This window comes from Cervus elaphus, chromosome 24 (assembly GCF_910594005.1).
Source record: "Cervus elaphus chromosome 24, mCerEla1.1, whole genome shotgun sequence".
NCBI classification, from domain to species: Eukaryota; Metazoa; Chordata; class Mammalia; order Artiodactyla; family Cervidae; genus Cervus; species Cervus elaphus.
The window spans coordinates 54,638,997-54,648,130 of NC_057838.1; positions in this window are offsets into that span (position 1 = coordinate 54,638,997).

Genomic DNA, 9,134 nt, shown 5'->3' on the forward strand with positions numbered 1-9,134 from the left:
CAATATTTATTGCATTCTTTATGCTCAGCAAAGTGAGGCCTATAAAAGTATAAATTATAACGCAAACAGTTTAGCTTGGAAGAAAAATCTTACCCATGTAAAACTGTAGCACTTACTGTAAGAGAATATATTAGTATATGACTAACAGAGACATGAGCCTTGATCCTGTATATAGTTCTGTCATGGGAGATGAAGAAGTTGAGTATGGAAGCCTGGGCTCTCAACACTAAGCAAATTTAGCCTTAGGATCTACAGTAAAAATCCCAGTGGTTTAGAGAGGGTAGATGCCCTCAGTAAGAGCTTCACAGATTCAAGGAGAAAATGAGTGTAGTGAATATCTCCAACCTACCATGAGTTAGAGTCACAGCTCTTGGTTCAATTTTTCTGGATTCCATAATTGTTGGGATTTATGTAAGCATCAAGGGGTGAGGAACACCTGAAGATTGATCATTAACATCAGCCAAATTGATGCCATTCTAGTCAAGTCATTATTATCTCTCACCTGCACAGATAATTGAAATTGTTTCTTAAATGGTTTTTCCACTTCACTGTTAATCTCTTTATCTTCTGTGTCAGGGGTCCCCATGACCACCTCCCACATTTAATAATTTGCTAGGAAGACTTAACAGGACTCAGAATACATATAATCATATTCATGTTACAGAAAAGGGGTACTAAGCAAAATCAGCCAACTCCTGGGAGTCTTATCCCACTAGAATTACACAGTATGTACTTAATTACCCTGGCGAAAGTTGTGACAATAAAATGTTGCCAACCAGGGACGCTTGTTTAAAACTCAGCATCTAGGGACTTCCCTGGAGGTCCAGTGGTTATAAATCCGCCTTGCAATGCAAGAGATGTGGGTTCAATCCCACATAGCATGGGGCAACTAAGCATGTGAGTCACAACCACTGAGCCCACACACCACTATGAATGATCCCACATGATGCAATGCAAAGATCCCAGGTGGTGAAACTAAAACTAGATGCAGGCAAATAAATACATAATTTAAAAAAAAAACACCTTGGTATCCAGAGACGGGGGGCAAATCACATAGACATGTTCTGCCTGCTCTTTAGTCACTCGGTCATGTCCGACTCATTGTGACTCCATGGACTGTAGCCTGCTAGCCTTCTCTGTTTATGGGATTTCCCAGGCAAGAATCCTGAAATGTGTTCTCACTTCTTTCTCCCATGTTCTGTTTCAAGGTACCAAAATTCCATATTCCTCAAAGGAAAGCAGGTCTTCAACAGACAGTACATTTTTTTTATACAAACAGTTTAAGCAAAGTGAACCACTCTTAACAATTGGGTTGTGGGGATTCTCCCAAAATCCAAGTTTCCAGACACCTGCCAAGGGCAATCTTTAAAGTCACGCTTTCAAACGGTAGTAGTCAGGCCTTCTATGTTAACTCATTTCTGCACATCTTCTAACCCATTCTCCAGGCAATACCACAAGGGATCTTCTTAAAATATAAAGCTAATTATGTGTATTGTATTTTGGACTAAAATGCAAATTCTTTACCATGGTCCACAAGTCCCTGCGTGATGTCAACAACTCTTTCCCCTCAAACTTATTTCTTATCACTCTCCTCGGCATCACCCTCCAGCCACAATGGCTTCCTCTGAGTTTTGAAAATATCACTGCTCAATAGAACTTTCCACAATAACAGAAATGTTCTTCTGCACTGTCCACCAAGCACACATAACTTCTGAGCACCTGAAATATGACCAGTGTAACTGATGACATGAATTTTAATTTTAATTAATTCTAATTAATTTCAATTAACAGATAAAACTAAATGCTCAAATCACATAGTTTATCAAATCAATTTAAAACACATAGCACAAGGTAGAGGAAAAGAGAAATGGGAAGTTAACACACTATTAGGAAAGGATGCGAGAAAGGCAGAAGGATCACACTGCTTAAATCCTGGGCTATGTAGGGACTTCCCTGGTCATCTTGTGGCTAAAAATCCACTCTCCCAATGCAGGGGGCCCAGGCTCAATCCCTGGTCAGGGAACTAGATCCCAGATGCTGCAACTAAGAGTTCACATGCCGTACCTAAAGATCCTGCTTGCTGCAATGAAGATTCTGCATGCAGCTAAGACCCTGTGCAAATACATAAATATTAAAATAATGTGCTTAGCCACTCAGTCGTGTTCGACTCTTTGCAACCCTATGGACTGTAGCCCACCAGGCTCCTCTGTCCTCGGGGATTCTCCAGGCAAGAATACTGCAGTGAGTTGCCATGCCCTCCTCCAGGGGATCTTCCCAGCCTAAGGATCAAACCCAGGTCTCCCAAATTGCAGGCGGATTCTTTACCAACTTAGCCACCAGGGAAGCCCCATTAAAATCATAACAATACCTATAAAAATGTTATGGGTTATGGAATGTTTTTGCATCTTTCAACTCTCTGCTGTGTCAGCCTTCTCTGTTCATGAGCCAGAGTTGAAGTTCGAGCAAGAGGGCCCAACAAGAGGGCCAACAGACAGAAGATGCCCTGGGCAATGGTATTCACTTGCTTTACAAGAAAGACATAGGGACAAGCACACCTGACCAAGAGCTAGACTTTGCCAATTACCCTGCTGAACAGCTATGAATTTTTGTATTTTGGGCAGAGGACACATGGACCAGAATAGTTATTACCCATGGGTGGCTGGATTAAGACCTCATAAATATTAAGTGCTCATGTATATTTAGTGTATCCTGGACATTAAATATCTCATATATATTTAATATGTCATGAATATTTATTTAGTGCTTACATGCCTTATGTATACTTAGAGCCTTTTGGATATTACTCTTGATCTTTTAATTGCTTTCTATTTACACTTAACACACATGCTCTACCCACTAACGACTTATCTATATGTAGCACATCTTTTGAGTTTCATTTATCCCATTTGCTTTGCTTTTCTTCTCTATCATAACTCAATATTCTCAAAACAGTATAATGAATGCACATTTTACCTCTGCACCTGTTTCTCCTCTGTGACCCTCTTCTGGCTCATCCCATAACAAGCTCCTATAGCCTTTAAGTCTCAGTGGAAATGTCACCTCCTCTGAAAGGCCCTCTCTGGTCATCCTCTATTATAGAACGAATTGTGTCCACTACCAAATTCATAGCTAAAGCCCTAACCCAAATATGACTGAATTGGGGCTTTTAGGGAGGTTAAATGAGGTTCTAAGGATGGAGCCCTAATCTGATAGGATTTGTGTTCTTATGAAAGAGAAAGAGGCACCAGGTCTCTCTCTCTCTCTCTCTCTCTCTCTCCTTGTACACACTAAGCAAAGGCCAAGTGAAGACACAGCAAAAAGACATGTCAGGAAGAGAGGCCTCACCAGAAACAAACCCTATGGCGCTGTGATCTTGCACTTTTGGTCTCCAGAACTGTGAGAAAATAAATTTCAGGTTTCAAGCCACCCACGTGTGCTAAGTCATTTCAGTCGTGTCCGACTCTTAGCCACCCTATAGACTATAGCCTGCCACACTCCTCTATCCATGGGATTCTCCTGGTAAGAATACTGGAGTGGGTTGTCATGCCCTCCTCCAGGGGATCTTCCCGAACCAGGATGGGACCCACTCTCTCGTGTCTCCTGCACTGGCAGGCAGGTTCTTTACCACTAGCGCCACCACCCAGTCTGTGGTATTTTGTTACAGCAGTCTCTGAACAGCTTTTTACTCATGACACTTCCAATACTGAAGGTATGAATATTTCCTCACACTAAACCAATTTGCCAACTCTTCAGACACCACATGGGTGTTCAGCAATTCAATTCTAACACCATGTACCTGGAGTTTGCTTCAGATCCCACAAGGTCAAGGATTCAGTTCCACAAAACTGCCTCCACTTCAGACACCAGTCCCAGTCCCACGTACTTCTGACAAACTGGTTGGAAATTAGGAGTTTCCACGATTCTCTCCTCAGGTGTGTGTGATTTGCCAGGACAGCACACAGAACTCAGGGAAATATTTACTTACTATTGCTGTTTCTTGTTTTGCTGTTTTAGTCGCTAAGTCGTGTCTGACTCTTTTGTGACCCCATGGACTGTAGCCCGCCGAGCTCCTCTGCCCGTGGTATTTCCCAGGCAAGAATGCTGGAGTGGGTTACCATTTCCTTCTCCAATTTACTAGTACTAGTTCATTATAAAAGATACAACTCAGGAATAGCCAAATGGAAGAGACGCACAAGGCAAAGTAAGGGGGGAAGAAGAGCAGAGTGTCCATGGTCTTCCCTAGCACCTCCCATGTATTCACCAACCCAAAAAGCTCTCTGAACCCCATCATTCAGGAGTTTTTAATGGAAGTTTCATCATGAAGGCACAACTGATTAAATCATCAGCAATCGGTGATTAGGGCAATCTCCAGCACCTCTCCCCTCCCCTTCAGTGGAAGTGAAAGTTGCAACCCTCTGATTATGCCTTGATCTTTCTGGCAACCAGCCCCAGTCACCAGTCATTTTGGGGCTCCCAGTCACCAGTCATCTCATTAACATACAAAAGTCCCTCTTATCTCTCCAGAAATTCCAAGGGTTTCAGGGGTTGTATGCCAGCAAACTGGAACAAAAATCAAATATTTATTTTTATCATATCACTCAGCCCTAGCAGACTAATCAAGCTCTTCTAAAGTAGGTCTTGCCCACCCCCATTAATCTGTATCTTATCACAATATTTATTTCTTCATATGTAATTCATCATCGTTTTAGTTGTTTGCTTGTTTACTTTTTTTCTTTTTTACCTCTTTCCCCCAATAAACTAAAAGCTCTGCCATGCTGCAACTACATCTGTTTTGCTCATTTTGTAAGCTCAGCAAGTTGTCACTGAATATTTATGAATGAAACTTCAAAGCACATATTTAAAACTGAGAGGATGAGACTCCAAAGTACATATTATTATTTGACAACAAACAAACAAACCCATAAAGCAGCAATCCTGGCTCTTGAAAATTATTTTCCATACAAAAAATTATTTGTAGGGGTTGCCATGTCAGCAACTCTGCAAAAATACACACTTCACAGCAATTCTTTTTAAGAAGAACTGGTTTCTTTGTAAGTTCTTCACTAGAAGGTATCTAGGAACAGTAGTTCTAGTTTGGAGTCTCTTTATTTCTCTTACTTTCCTTAGATGAAAGTCTTACTCACACAAGAATTAGAGCTTGCAGTGTACTTAGTCTTTTGCACAAGCTGGCACTGCCCAGTTGGGATATCAGAGAAGACTTTCTCCATTAACTTTAACTTAGGTAATTTTAGTTTTTCTGTCAGACTTCATTAGTTTGCCCATAATGCAGAAGAGAACAAACATGTTCAAAACAAGCTGGTTGGATTTTTATGAGGCAGGGTTGCTGTACAGTCAAGATTAGACTTAAAAAAAAAAGTCAATGAGAGAAAAATCATGACAGGAAGTCAAAGACAAAGTCTCAAAGCTGAAGCACAGCCTTTCTGGATTGCTTCTGTACATGATAAAAAGAGAATCAAGATTATTTTATTGTGATCTTTGAGATTTTCCTCTCCATTTCAGATTGTGCAGAGGAAAAATCATAGTTTGAAAAACTTCTTGGTATTTTGCTTTTCTCCTAGCAGAGGTAGGGCGGGGTAGTAAGAAAGAATGTTGGACTGTGTCTAAGGAGGTCTGGCTCCCAGCAGGATTTTGCCACGGACTTGCTATGGGAAATAAGTCACTGGCTCTCTGAGCCACAATTTCCTCAACCATGTGCTGAAAGAACTGTTGGATCTCTAAGAACTCTAATAGCTATAATAATATGATAGAATTTTTTTTACCTCCCCCAGATATTTTTCCTATATTGTCTAATTCTTAGAAAATGATGTATAACTGTTAATAGCATTCATGCTTGGTCTGCTCTGCTAAATTGTACAGTCCTAGAAAACATCATATTCAGCTTGCTATCCCTCACAATTTAAGACTATAACTTTTATAAGTTAAATATTTGAAGAAAGGAAAGGAGAATGAATTGAATTATCCTTTTTCTGAAGATTATTTTTCAATGATAATTGCTTCCTAACTTTGTCTCTCTCTCTGTCTCTCTCTCTCTGTATACCTATCTTTTAGGTAGCTGGTGGTGGTGATTACATGATTATATGATAGTAATGGTATTTCTCCCCTTTTTTTTCCAATTAAAAATAATTTGTGGATTATTTTATAATACAAAAAACCAGAACCAATGCACTGTGTGAACTAGTATTCTACCATACTGCTTTTTTTGTTAAACAAATTCACAGGGAAGATTTCCTACGAGCAACTTGATGTGATAAAAGGCTAATGGAATGAATCAGGATTATTTACCATGTGTAACTATATTAGTCAAGGTTCCTATAGTTGCAAGTGTCAGAAGATCTAGCTCAGACTAGTCCAATCAAAAAGGAAAATTTATTTGACATGTACCTGAAAAGTTCAGGCTTGTCTAAAACCAGGGTCAAATCGTTTGAATAAGACTCAGTCCTGCTCTTTCCAGTTCTTGCTTGGTTGTTTTTTTTTTTCTGTTGTCTTCATTCTGGGGTCATTTCTTCATTTATGGTGGTAAGGCTGCTAACAGCTCCAAGTTAGTCTCCCAGTAATGCTGGTGTTAGGACAGTGCCTCTTTCAGAACGGTTGTAATGACTCTCAGAGTTGATTGCATTGTTTGAGTCATGCATTCATCATTGTTCTAGGTTTATGGAATACACTGATTGGCTAGGATTGGGTTGTATGCCCACACAGGAGTTCAGGGGTAGCAGTTACCTCCTGCTGAACCTCATGGGGTGAGAATATGATCATGGGCGGCTTCTTGATGGGAAACTAGAAACTTTTCTTTTTTTGGCTATCCACGCAGCTTGTGGGATTTTAGTTCCTGGATCAGGGACTGAACCCTCAGCAGGCAGTGAAATTGTGGAGTCCTAACCTCTGGATCCCCAGGAAATTCCCGGAAAACTGGGGACTCTTAAACAGAAGAAAACCGGGTAACAGGCAAGTAGGAGCAGTGGGAATTCACAACAAACAACAAATTCTAGCTCTTCAAAATAAACTAAATTTTTAGTTTAATAATTCTGTTTTCATATAAAAGTATAATTCTGTTTTTATATAAAAGTAATGAACTGAGAAGTCAACTCTAAAGACAAACTTGTTTCTAGCATCTAACTCCTAAAGCTTTCTGATGTAGCTTTGTACACTGTTAAAGTTTTAATGCAAAAGCTGACTCATGTCATTTATGACTTACAATTTGATCTAACTACAGTGACTTGAACAGATAAGGGTTAATTTTTTATGAAGTTCAGAGGCAGGTTGTTGCAGGCATTAGTTTGGTGCCTTATGGATGTGAGTCTCTTAATATTTTCTTTTTGGTCCTCAAATGGCTGCTGCAGTTTGGGGCTTCATGTCCAGGTTGGCAATAGAAGGAAGCAGAGTACAAAAGAGCAAGACCTGCTTGCTATCTATCTATATCTATCTATATATACCCTCTTTCTTTCCTGTGTACTTTTAAAAGAGTATAACCAGATGTTCTAATCAATACTCTTGCATACATCTTATTCATCTTATGGTCACATGTATCTTCTGTGGAGGTTAAGAAATAATCTGTTAGATGGGCTCAGTGCCACCCCAAATTAAAGCAGGCTGCATAACTAAGGAAAAGGGGGATAATGAATATCAGGCGACTGTCTCGGTCAGCTGGGGTGGCTACAACAAAGCTGGGTGACTTAAACAACAGATATTTCCTTCTCACAGTTCTAGTGCTGGCTAACTCACTTCCCTGGTAAGGGCACTCTGGCTTGTAGATGTCCCCGTCTCATGCTGTGTCCTCACATGGCAGAGAGAAAGTTTTGGTTTCTTCTTACAAGGACATTAATCATATCAAGGGCCCTCACCCTCATGACCTCATATAAATGTAATCATCTTCCAGCTCCAAATACCATCACATAGGGAGTTAGAGCATCAGTCCAGGATTATTCAGTTCATAACATGCCACTCCTGACTCCTCCCTAAGTTTACATCCCTCTTCCATGCAAGATACATTCATTCAATGCTAATGGCCCCCAAAGTCTTAATTCATTCTAGCTTCAACTTTAAAGTCTAAAAGTTCAAAATCTCATCTAAATCAGGTATGAGTGAGACAGGAGGTATGATTCACCCTGAGGCAAAATTCCTCTCTAGCTTTGAACCTGTGACATCAGATAAGTTAAGTGCTTCCAGAATATAGTGGTGAGACATGTACAGGGTAGACTTCTCCAAAGGGAGAAATTGGAAGGAAGAAGAGGGTATCAGATCCCAAGTAATTCCAAAATCTCATAAGGTAAATAATATTAGGTCTTGAGGCTTGAGAATAATCCTCTTTGGTTTGATCCTTTGCTTTCCAGACCCAATGGGGTGGTCCCACCTCTGCCGCTATGACAGGTGGGGGTGGGGGTCACAGTCCCAAAGTTGTGAGGGGTCCCACCCTCCAAGCTCCAGATGGCCGCTGTTTAGCCTACTGAATCAGAAGCAACAAACCTCCCACCCTTGAACCTGAGGAGGAAGCTCCAGTGATCTCTGAATCACCTTTGTGGGCATCCTTCCTTTGCCTTGAAGAACAGCACACATGTGCAGCTACCTAGCTCCACAGTCCAGTTCTGTAGGGTCTAAAAAGTCTGACAGCCTTCCTTCCTTCTGTGCTGGGGTGGCTGATCAGTGTGTGGTTCACACCCATACTAGTCTCCTAATCAAACTGCTGGGCCACACCCTTAGTATAAACAGGGTGAGAATTTTCCAACTTTTAAAGTTCTAGTTAATTTTTGCTTAACAATTCATTGCTTTGACTCATTTCTCTCTTTTGCCTTTAATGCTAAGCAGTCAGAAGGAACCAAACTGCTCTTTCATCACTTCGCTTAGTAATCTCCTCAGTTAACTATCCAGTTTCACAACTTGCAAGATTTACCTTCCATAAAACATTAGAAGATACTTCAGCCAAGTTCTTTATAACAAGGATCACCTTTTCTCCACTGTTCAGTAACGTGTTCCTCATTTCCATCCGAGATCTCAGCAGAATAGCCTTTGCCACCCATGTATTTACTAACGTTCTATGGATGATTTACATATTCTATAAAAAGAGGGAAGCTTTCCCTCCAGCTCTCCCCTTTTCTTTGTGAATCCTGACCAGAATCATT